Raw genomic sequence first — 9,976 nt, 5'->3', positions numbered from 1 at the left:
TGCGCTGAGCTTACTCTTAGCATGCAGCGTACAGTTGGCCATGTGAACAATCTTGTTTCAAATCTCACAGGTTGGATTGCTGCTGTCATAATGGGTTTGAGTTTCATGGTTTGTTTCAATTCATGGTATTTGCAGGACTTGTTTTGTTGAGTGACATTCGCATTGCACAAGCGTTTTAAGCATACAACCGGTTTCATGATAACCCTTTACATCAGCTTTGAGAGTTTAAACATTCATAAATATCAAAGTGTCCACTACTGAAATCGCCACCTGTGAATCTAAAGATGTTTAAGAGGCATTGGCGGTTTCCCAAAAAGTTAAAATATTTTGGCTATTTTGGTACATTTAAAGCGCAACCGAACAATTCAGCGGGAGCCATCAACTCACATCAGAACCATAGGTGAAGTGCTTACATTCCCCTTCTAGTGCTCCGTGGTATAATTATCTCCTGTATTTTATCAGTTCAAACCCTTTGGGGCCCTTTCCCCGTCATTCAATACATAAACACAATGTTTCGATATCAGGTGAGCCAATGCGTGCAATATTTAACAAAAAGAATGGAAAAGAAGGTCCATCTCCGGCAGAAACCACTCGGTAGTGAAGTTCTTGTGATGGTGATCACCGATAGACATGTTAATAGGGTATGGTTTGGGGGGTAAAGGAAATGGGTCCCGAACAATTAAAGTAAGTCTAAAATACCTACACAATAACTATAATCATAATAAATGAACAATAAAACCGAGAGAAGCCGTGGATTAAATAAAAAGACTGTAGTTATCCCGCAGAGGCGAATCCCGTGGCAAAGGGAAACAAGAAGGGGAAAGTAGAGGGCGGCGACAGGCTTATATAGGCAGCAGTTGGATGGATCAAGATGTTTTGGTGACCTGAGTTAACAACAAATTCAAACCCTCACCTTTCTTTATTTTTGGTGGTCTTGTTGCTTGTTTTGTTCTCATTATTTGAGGCCAGTCACATCAATAAAACTAAGGAAAAAAAGTTAATCAACTAATAATTAAGAAAATGTTTAAATGAAAACATGCAGCCACTGCTTGACCTCCGGGCCGGAGTTGGTCTAGACTCCATTCTTACAAACATGTACTGAAGTATTTGTCAAGACTTAGTTACTTCATATAGATTATTAATGCCATTCCATCTTGCATCCCTAAAAACATATCCATCGCCTACACTCCACAAAACTCCTTCTCTAGAATAAATAATTACCTGTTCTATGTCCACTGAACATATTGCACCTATACTTTCCCCAGCTTCATTGGTTCCTGTTCGCTACTATACAAAACAAAGAACTGCTTTTAACATTTAAAGCTCTCAATCTTGCTCCTCCTTATCTCAATGATCTCCCCGACTTTGCCCCCCTTTTCCTCTTGCTCCCTCAGATCCTCATCTGCAGCTCTAGTTTCTGTACCCATATTAAACTCTGTTCTGTGGGCTAGAGCTTCCCCTATATTGCTCCTACTACCAACCCCTGGAATTGTCTCCCTCTCCATCTTCTGGATTCAATAACAAAACCCCTAAAGCGTATCTTTTCAAACTGGCATACCAACTGTGATCTTATTTACTATTGCAAAGCCAGTTATTTTCTTTTACGTTTCTACTCTTAATCTAATTGTTGTATGATTTACCTTTTATTTAATTTTATTTTATACTTTTTTGTTGTTTAATTACTTTGTGGTGACCTGAGTGTTTGAAAGGGACCTATTAAATAAAATGTATTATTATTATTATTATCTACTATATTGCTGCCTTTTCTTGCTGTTATTAATGTTTAAAAGTTCAAGTATACAGTATCCTTAAATCAGGTACCTTTGGAGTTAACAATATTTAAATACACTGGACTTTGATTTTTTAAATTAGGTGTTTCATCACAATAATTGGTGTTAGTAATATGAGGAGATAGGGCTAAAATCTAGATGAAAATAGAACATCACAAACAACATTTTGGATATTAAGAAGCTGATTAAGGCTATGATGGATTTCTTCTTGTTTCTACTGTTTTGCCAGATATCTTTGCAAAGTGTATGGTCTACCATGTATAACAGATGCAGAAAACAAGCGATGGCATGCAAACACTTGGGACCCTTGCTTAAATGTCTGTTACTGTGATTAGTTAAGTGAGAAGAAGATAAACTGATCACAAAAGGCATAAACCTGAATATAATTACATTTTTATTTCCATCATTCATAGGTACAAAATACTAAAAAAATTAAAAGGGTCTAAAGCAAAAGTTTGGGCATCTGACAATGGTCAGCATGTAGTAACAACCCCTTTGGCATGTATCACAGCTTATAAACACTTTCTGTAGCCAGCTAACAGTCTTTCAGTTTTTACTTGGTGTATTTTCACCCATTTGTCCTTCCAAAAAGGCTTCTACTTCTGCAAGATTCTTGGGCCGTCTTCCATGCACTCTCATTTGATATCTAGCCAGATTTTCAATGATGTTTAGGTCATGGGACTGTGAGGGCATGGCAAAACTGACAGCTTCACCTTTTAGGTGTTACATTGCAGATTTTGAGGTATGTTCAGATCATTATTCTTGTTGTTGTAGGACCCATCCTCTTTTTAACTTCAACTTTTTAGAGATGCTGTGATGTTTGCTTCCAGAATTTGCTGGTATTTTTGAATCCATTCTTCCCTTTCCAATGACATGTTCCCGTGTCACTGGACTTCAACACAAACCCAAAGCTTGATCACACCATCCCATGCTTAACAGTTGCAGAGATGTTCTGTTCTTGAATTCAGCACCTTTTTTCCCCAAACATACCTTTGTACATTTGGCTGAAAGTTTTATTTTTACTTCAACGGTCCACAGGACTTGTTTGCAAAATGCATCAGGCTTGTTTAGAATGTTTATTTGCAAAACTCAGCGCTGAATTTTGTGGGTAGGGGTGGGAAAGGTTTTATTCTGTTGACTTTACTGTGAAGGTCATATTTGTTCAGATGTTGCTGCACTGTAGAATAGTGCACCACCACTCCAGAGTATGCTAAATCTTCATGAATGTTTTTGAGTCAAACAGTGGTTTTTTTGCCTTTCTAGCAACCCCACTGCAGTTCTTTCAGAAAGTTTTCTTGGTCTTCCACACGCAACTTGACCTCCACTATCTATTAACTGCCATTTCTTAATAACATTACAAACTGAGGAAACAGCTACTTGAAAATGCTTTGCTTGTCTTTTAGCCTTCCTGCTTTGTGAGCTTGAATTGTTTTATTTTTTAGAGTGCTAGGCAGTTGCTTAAAGGAGCCCATGGCCTTGTTGTTGGGACAGGGTTTGAAGAGTCAGAAAATGTATACAGTTTTGCAATTTACATCATCTGGGGGCTTCAAATGATGACTGAGAACAAGTCATAGCCCAAACAAGCTAGTTAAGGTCTGTGACTGTGGTAAAAGTCATATGAGATCTCAAATATCTTGGACTGCCCAAAGCGCTTGCATGGTATTCCTTTCCTTTTTCACTGTACAATTGTATAAATCAAAAATAATACATCAAAAATGCTGAAAAGAAATGGTGTAATCTTTAACTTTATGCCTTTTGATGATCAGTTCATCTTCTGCTCACTTAACTATTACAGTAACAAACATTTTAAGCATGGGTACCCAAACCTTTGCATGCAGCTGTATTCAGGTTCCAGTCCAATCACCTATAATAAAACTGTATTTACTGTTCAGGATCCTGCTACCCTAACAAAATTTTACATAACAATTGTTATGACATAAACCAAGAGGCACAAGTATTTTGAAGAAAAGTGAACAATGAAAAGTATGGGAAACCTAGTGAAGAAAAATTAAAAATATTACTCAAGCCAGCTTGCATATGCAGAAGGTGTCTTCAGTTAAATATTTCTTCTTCTTTTCTTCATAGAGACCCAGTTGTCTGCAGCTTTCCCATAATCAAAGTCCCAGGATCTGGGCCCTCCAAGGAGATCAGCATGAGATCATTTAGTGTGCTTTGATTCATGCGATTTCTCAAAGCGTGTCTTGATCCTTTATGGAGAAAACCCTTTCACATTCAGCTGTGCTCACTGGGATCACCAGCCCATATGAACTAGTTTGCTAAATTTGGAAACGAGCTCTGATGTCGCCATTTTTAGTAAAATCTGTTTTGGACTGAAGTCTTGTATGATTGACTTCTGATCATTTTAGATGCAACTGTCCATTCTTGCCTACTACTTTCATATTTTAACATTGGAGCTTCTTAATATCCAAAATGTTGTTTGTGATGTTCTATTTTCATCACAGATTTTAGCCCTATTCTCTCATATTACTAACACCAATTATTGTGATGAAACACCTAATTTAAAATCAAAGTCCAGTGTACTTAACCGTATTGTTAACTCCAAAGGTACCTGATTGGGATACTGATACTAGAACTTTTTAAAAATTAATAACAGCAAGTAAATGGCAGCAATATAGCATAATAATAATAATTATTTTATTTAATAGGTGCCTTTCTAAGCACTCAAGGTCACCTACAAAGAATTAAACAACAAAAAGTATAAAAATAAAATTAAATAAAGGTAAATCATACAACAATAAGATTAAAAGTAGTAAAATTAAAAGAAAATAACTGGCTTAGCAATAGTAAGATCACAGTTGGTATGCCAGTTTGAAAAGATCGCTTTGAGGGTTGTGTTATTGAATCCAGTTAATTGATGTGAGAGGGATGACAATTCCAGGTTGACTAATAGGAGCACTATGTGAGAATGCTCTAGCTCCCACAGAACAGAGTTTAATATGCGGTACAGAAAGTAGAGCTGCAGATGAGGATCTGAGGGAGCAAGAGAGGAGTGCAGGTCTGTAGGGGGATCTTGAATAAGGAGGAACAAGACTGAGAGCTTTAAATGTTAAAAGCAGTTCTTTGTTTTGTATTAGGTAGCAGACAGGAACCCAATGAAGCTGGAAAGTATAGGTGCAATATGTTCAGTGGACATAGAACATGTAATTATTTATTCTAGCAGAGGAGTTTGTGTGAGTTGTTGACTGATGGATATGTTTTTTTGGGGATGCAAGATGGAATGGCATTACAATAATCTATAATGGGAAATAATAGTCATTGACAAATACTTCAGTACTATGTTTTGTAAGAATGGAGTCTAGACTAACCCGGTCCTGGTGGGGCCACAGTGGGTGCATGTTTTCATTCCTAAACATCTTCTTAATTATTGAGTGATTAACTTGTTTTGCCTTTAGTTTTAATTGACGTGACTCAGGCCCTTACAATAACTGAGACACAAACAAGCCACCACAAGACCACCTTTAAAATAAAGAAAGGTGAAGGGCTTGAATTTGTTGGTCAATTTGTTGGTCAACTCAGGTCAACTCAAACATCTTGACGGTAGTCTTACAAAAAACAAAAAATCAACAGTCTGCTATGGCAGAATGAGAGCAGCAACAAGTCATGATATTCAATAACAGCTTTAATTAACAGCAAGAATTGGCTTCTTATTAAGAAACTGAGCAAAATATAAGAACAGAGATGGGTCACTTTAACAAAACCTTAGTATAAGCAAATATAAAAATCAGAGAGGGAGTCACTTTAACAGGAACCATAGTGAGCGCTAAAGGATTTTGGACACGGAACACACCTAATGCTTAAACAACTGTACATTTTCTATATATATGTGTTTGCTATGTACTGAACAAGAAAGAGCAGCTGTACGCTTAGCAGCATTACACAGACTGCACTGACACTGAGAACAGAGCGTCACTAACCTGATGCCCTTTTTCTGATATCTGACAGGCTGGTTCCACTAGTCTTTTTTTATTTTTTCAGTCCTCCTCTCGCCCGCCCACCTTCCATATTCTTGCTACTGTATTAAGCTGCTCCGCCCCTGCTACTACCATGTACATCCCCCTCTCAAAAGCCCACCTCCCCATGCTCTTTGCTTGTGAACTCCGCTCCGCCTTGTCCCCGCTATTAGTTTTAGCATCGAGTTATCGGCAAAATCCCGTCCCACGCCTCCCCCCTTGCCACTTGCGATCCTGCTTCTAAAATATTTGCCCACCCACCTGCTCGTCCCTTGCCATCTCTGCAGATCATTAGATCTGCCTGTGTCTGTAGATCTGTGCGAGATGACAGCCGGGCACTCAACTAAATTAGCTGGGCGGCTAATTGATGAGCACTGCTAACCCTGTACCATAATGCCAGCCCTGGGTTTGTTACACTGGTGATGGCTACTGGCTTAGCTTGAGATTAACTTTGGGCCCAAAATTTCGTGAATCAGTCTCTGTTGTAACACTTTGATGTCTCCACTGGGGCAAATGTTTAGGAGGGCTGCTACTTTTTAAAATGTATATGATTTAGACCTGAGGGAAATTCAGTTTACTGTTAATCGAGTCTTCCTCAAACTGAAATAATGGTCAAACATCTTCAGTATTAAATACAATTAAAGTTGTTAAAATAAACATTTTTAGCTTTTTTTGAAAGGTTAGCTAGAGTATACAGTGCTGTTCTTACTGAGGTGGTAAGATTCCTACTGTGGTCTGCATATGTTTTTTATCTTTATATTTCTATTCTACTTGAATCAGAAGAGTACAGTTTGCTGCATATAATGGGTGTTTATGCTGTGGCCAGGTTTTGATTTGTATTTTCCATTATTGTAGGCTGAATTTGACTCAATGCTGCAGGAGTATGCTGGAGAAGGCATTCCTCTCTTAGCCAAGGCGTGTGGTGTGCAAACATTTGCACCCTACTTTGCAGGATTTCTTCCTCTGCTGTTGCCTAAAACTGTGAGTATCCCTTTTTTAACATGGTGAAAGTAATTCATAGAAAATGAGGCAATAGTTTGTTGCATGGTCTTATAGTTGCAGGAAAAGGATCATTATCTTGATGTACTTAATAAAGAAGCTATTTCTGGATGTTTTACGTTGCAGAAATCTTCCTCAGTGGCTGACCGCTCATTTTCTATTGGCACAATTGCTGAAACATTGGCAGCTCTGGGAGAAGCTGCTAAAGCAGGAGGCGCCTCTGGGACTGTTTCCTCACACTTTGCTCAGAGGCTACTTCCTGTCATGGTAGCTGGGGTACAGATGAAGATGATGAAGTGCGTAGCAACTCAGTGTTTGGACTTGGTGCTCTAATGGAAGCTTGTGGTGATAGTGTTTCCCAGTATCCTTTTGAAGACATAAGAAAAATCATGATGAGAGCTTACAGTATGTGAAGTATGATTTTGGAAGTAGGTGATATAAGGAAAATGATTAATTTATTTTCTTAATTAGCAGGCAAATAAAGTACCATATTTATTCCAACAATAACTTAGGCAAATATTAGAAATATGTGACTGAGTGGTTAAGACAGACAGAGGCAATAAGGGTCTTGGAAAGGATACATTTACTGTAATTGGTGAAGATCACCCAGAAAAAGTTGACTTCACGTGGTATGTTTTGCTACCAAAATACCAAATACTTCAGAATTGTAAAGAAATAATTTGGGGACACCCTGACCACCAGGGTGCTTTCAGATAGTAGAAGTTAAATTGACTGTATTTAACAGAGTGCCATATTGATTATCCAGAACCAAACTTGTCTTTCTACCAATATGTCACAACAAGTGTACAACCCACCACCCAGTGAAATAGTATACCAATGATGGCACAGTTTTATTTGTAAATAGTAAATAAACAGTTGATCTGATCAAGTTACATAGTATTTTAGAAACATATTTGCATAAATATGCACAAATGCTTATGCACAAGTAAGATCATTGCAATTAAATAATAGTGCCATCTTTTGCTTTACATTGGATTTTGGCAGTGTTTATAAGTTGTCTTTTCGAGTTTGATTATTATATATGGAAAATGATTTGAATGACTATGGCAGTTAGCACTTTAATGAATTGGCAAGATGAAATAAAGTCAATTACTAATTATTTGAAATTGTTTTCAAGTTTTTTTTAGTAATACATCAACGAGTATTACTCTGATTTCTCTGTAATTCAAAGACTTGTATGAGATTAGGAAGTGTAGACCAGCCATTCACACCCAATCCACTTTGTGTCATATCGGTTCAGATCAGAAGAGTTCATGTTGATTTTACAGTTGTGCTTGAAAGTTTGTGAACCCTTTAGAATTTTCTATATTTCTACCCTAAAACATCATCAGATTTTCACTCAAATCCTAAAAGTAGATAAAGAGAAACCAGTTAAACAAATGAGACAAAAATATTATACAGTACAGTATAGTCATTTATTTATTGAGGAAAATGATTGAATCTATACTAATAAAAGGCAAAGCCCTCACTGACTCACTCACTCACTCACTGACTCATCACTAATTCTCCAACTTCCGTGGGTGGAAGACTGAAATTTGGCAGGTTCATTCCTTACAGCTTACTTAAAAGTTGGGCAGGTTTCATTCGAAATTCAACGCGTAATGGTCATAACTGGAACCTATTTTTCTCCATATAATGTAATGGAGTTGAGTTCAATGGCGTGAGAGGGTTTCGGTGACATCATCACGCCTCCCACGTAATCACGTGAACTGACTGTCAACGCAACTAGAAAACAAGGAAGAGCTCCAAAAAGCGCTGAAGAAAACATGCATTATACAATTGAGAAGGCAGCGAAACAATAAGAAGCGAGCGAGTCACACATAGAACCATATTCATGAGTGCAGCTACTTCGGAAACAAAGCACGGTGTAAACCTAAAGTTTAAATTAAGTTCATAGACAGGCTGCCTCTGCCATTTGTCATGCCCATGGCTAATGCGGGATACAAGTTTAATGAGAGGGCGCAGGATATAAACGAGAGTTTTGATCACTTTGTAACTAAGTTAAAATTACTGGTGAAGGGCTGTGCTTATGCAAATTCTGAGAAACTGTCTTTGTGGGGAGATTGACAGTTAAGAGGGTGGGAGAGTCACGCCATCATCTCCCTCCCATTCACCTCATTTTGCTCTGAGCTGAGCTCGCAGCTAATGCAGTTTTCCCAGAAGCAACTTTGTGACGCTGCCACCAAATACTCACAGAAAAATCCACAAGTTAATACACATGCTTTCTCTACAGTTTCTCCACACTCTGAATTCTCCAGGCACTACTTACAAAGGTTACATTGACAATCGTATTACGTTAATTTTAAAATTTTTCCCTTTCTTAGCACAAGCACAGCTGAGAAGCTTCGATGCATGTACTCCATAATGCGTAAAAATAACGCATTTAATCACACTTTCCATTCCAAGCAAGGAAACTTCTGTCAGTGCATGATTTCGTGGTATACGATTACATTGATGCACACATCAAAGCTAGAAAATGTAACAGTGAAGAAAGCGCTTAGCTTTACGATCGATTGGAGGAAAATTCATTTCAAAAGACTACCCACGGAAGACTTGATAAAAGCGATGTTTTGTGCACCACATCTATATGTAGATGTGTATATATATATATATATATATATATATATATATATATATATATGTAGATGTATATGTGTATATATATATATATGTAGATGTATATGTGTATATATATATATATATATATATATGTAGATGTATATGTGTATATATATATATATATATAGATGTATATATATATATAAGATGTATATGTATATATATAGATGTATATGTATATATATATATATATATATATATATATATATATATATATATATATAAAACAACACTCATGACAATATCAATCATGTTACGTATTATTAAAATGTTTCCTTTTCTTTTCATTACTTCTTTAACACACTACTTCTCGCTCAGGAATATATATTATGAATGACCTCCAAAGGCGCGAGACTTTTGATATCATGAACGTGTTGAAAATTGGAGTCTCCTGCCCAGCAAAAAGTCGAGCAGCCGACGCTCTTAAGTCAAAGTGAGCACTTTTAATTTTTCATCCTCCCCTGAGCTATAGCCCAGACACGGCAAACACAGGACCCTTTTTCTACACGCTGCAACCAATATTAAGCTTCACACTTTCTTTGCATGTATACGACATGAGGTCGCAGCTCAGATTAT

General features: G+C 37.2%; 1 pseudogene; it reads left to right on the top strand.

The window, feature by feature from the left end:
- Window positions 1-557: 557 nt before the first annotated feature.
- LOC120522640 lies at window positions 558-7,209 on the top strand (annotated as a pseudogene).
- The last annotated feature ends 2,767 nt before the right edge of the window (window positions 7,210-9,976 follow it).

This window comes from Polypterus senegalus, unplaced genomic scaffold, assembly GCF_016835505.1.
Source record: "Polypterus senegalus isolate Bchr_013 unplaced genomic scaffold, ASM1683550v1 scaffold_1109, whole genome shotgun sequence".
NCBI classification, from domain to species: Eukaryota; Metazoa; Chordata; class Cladistia; order Polypteriformes; family Polypteridae; genus Polypterus; species Polypterus senegalus.
This window is presented reverse-complemented; position numbering and strand designations above follow the sequence as displayed.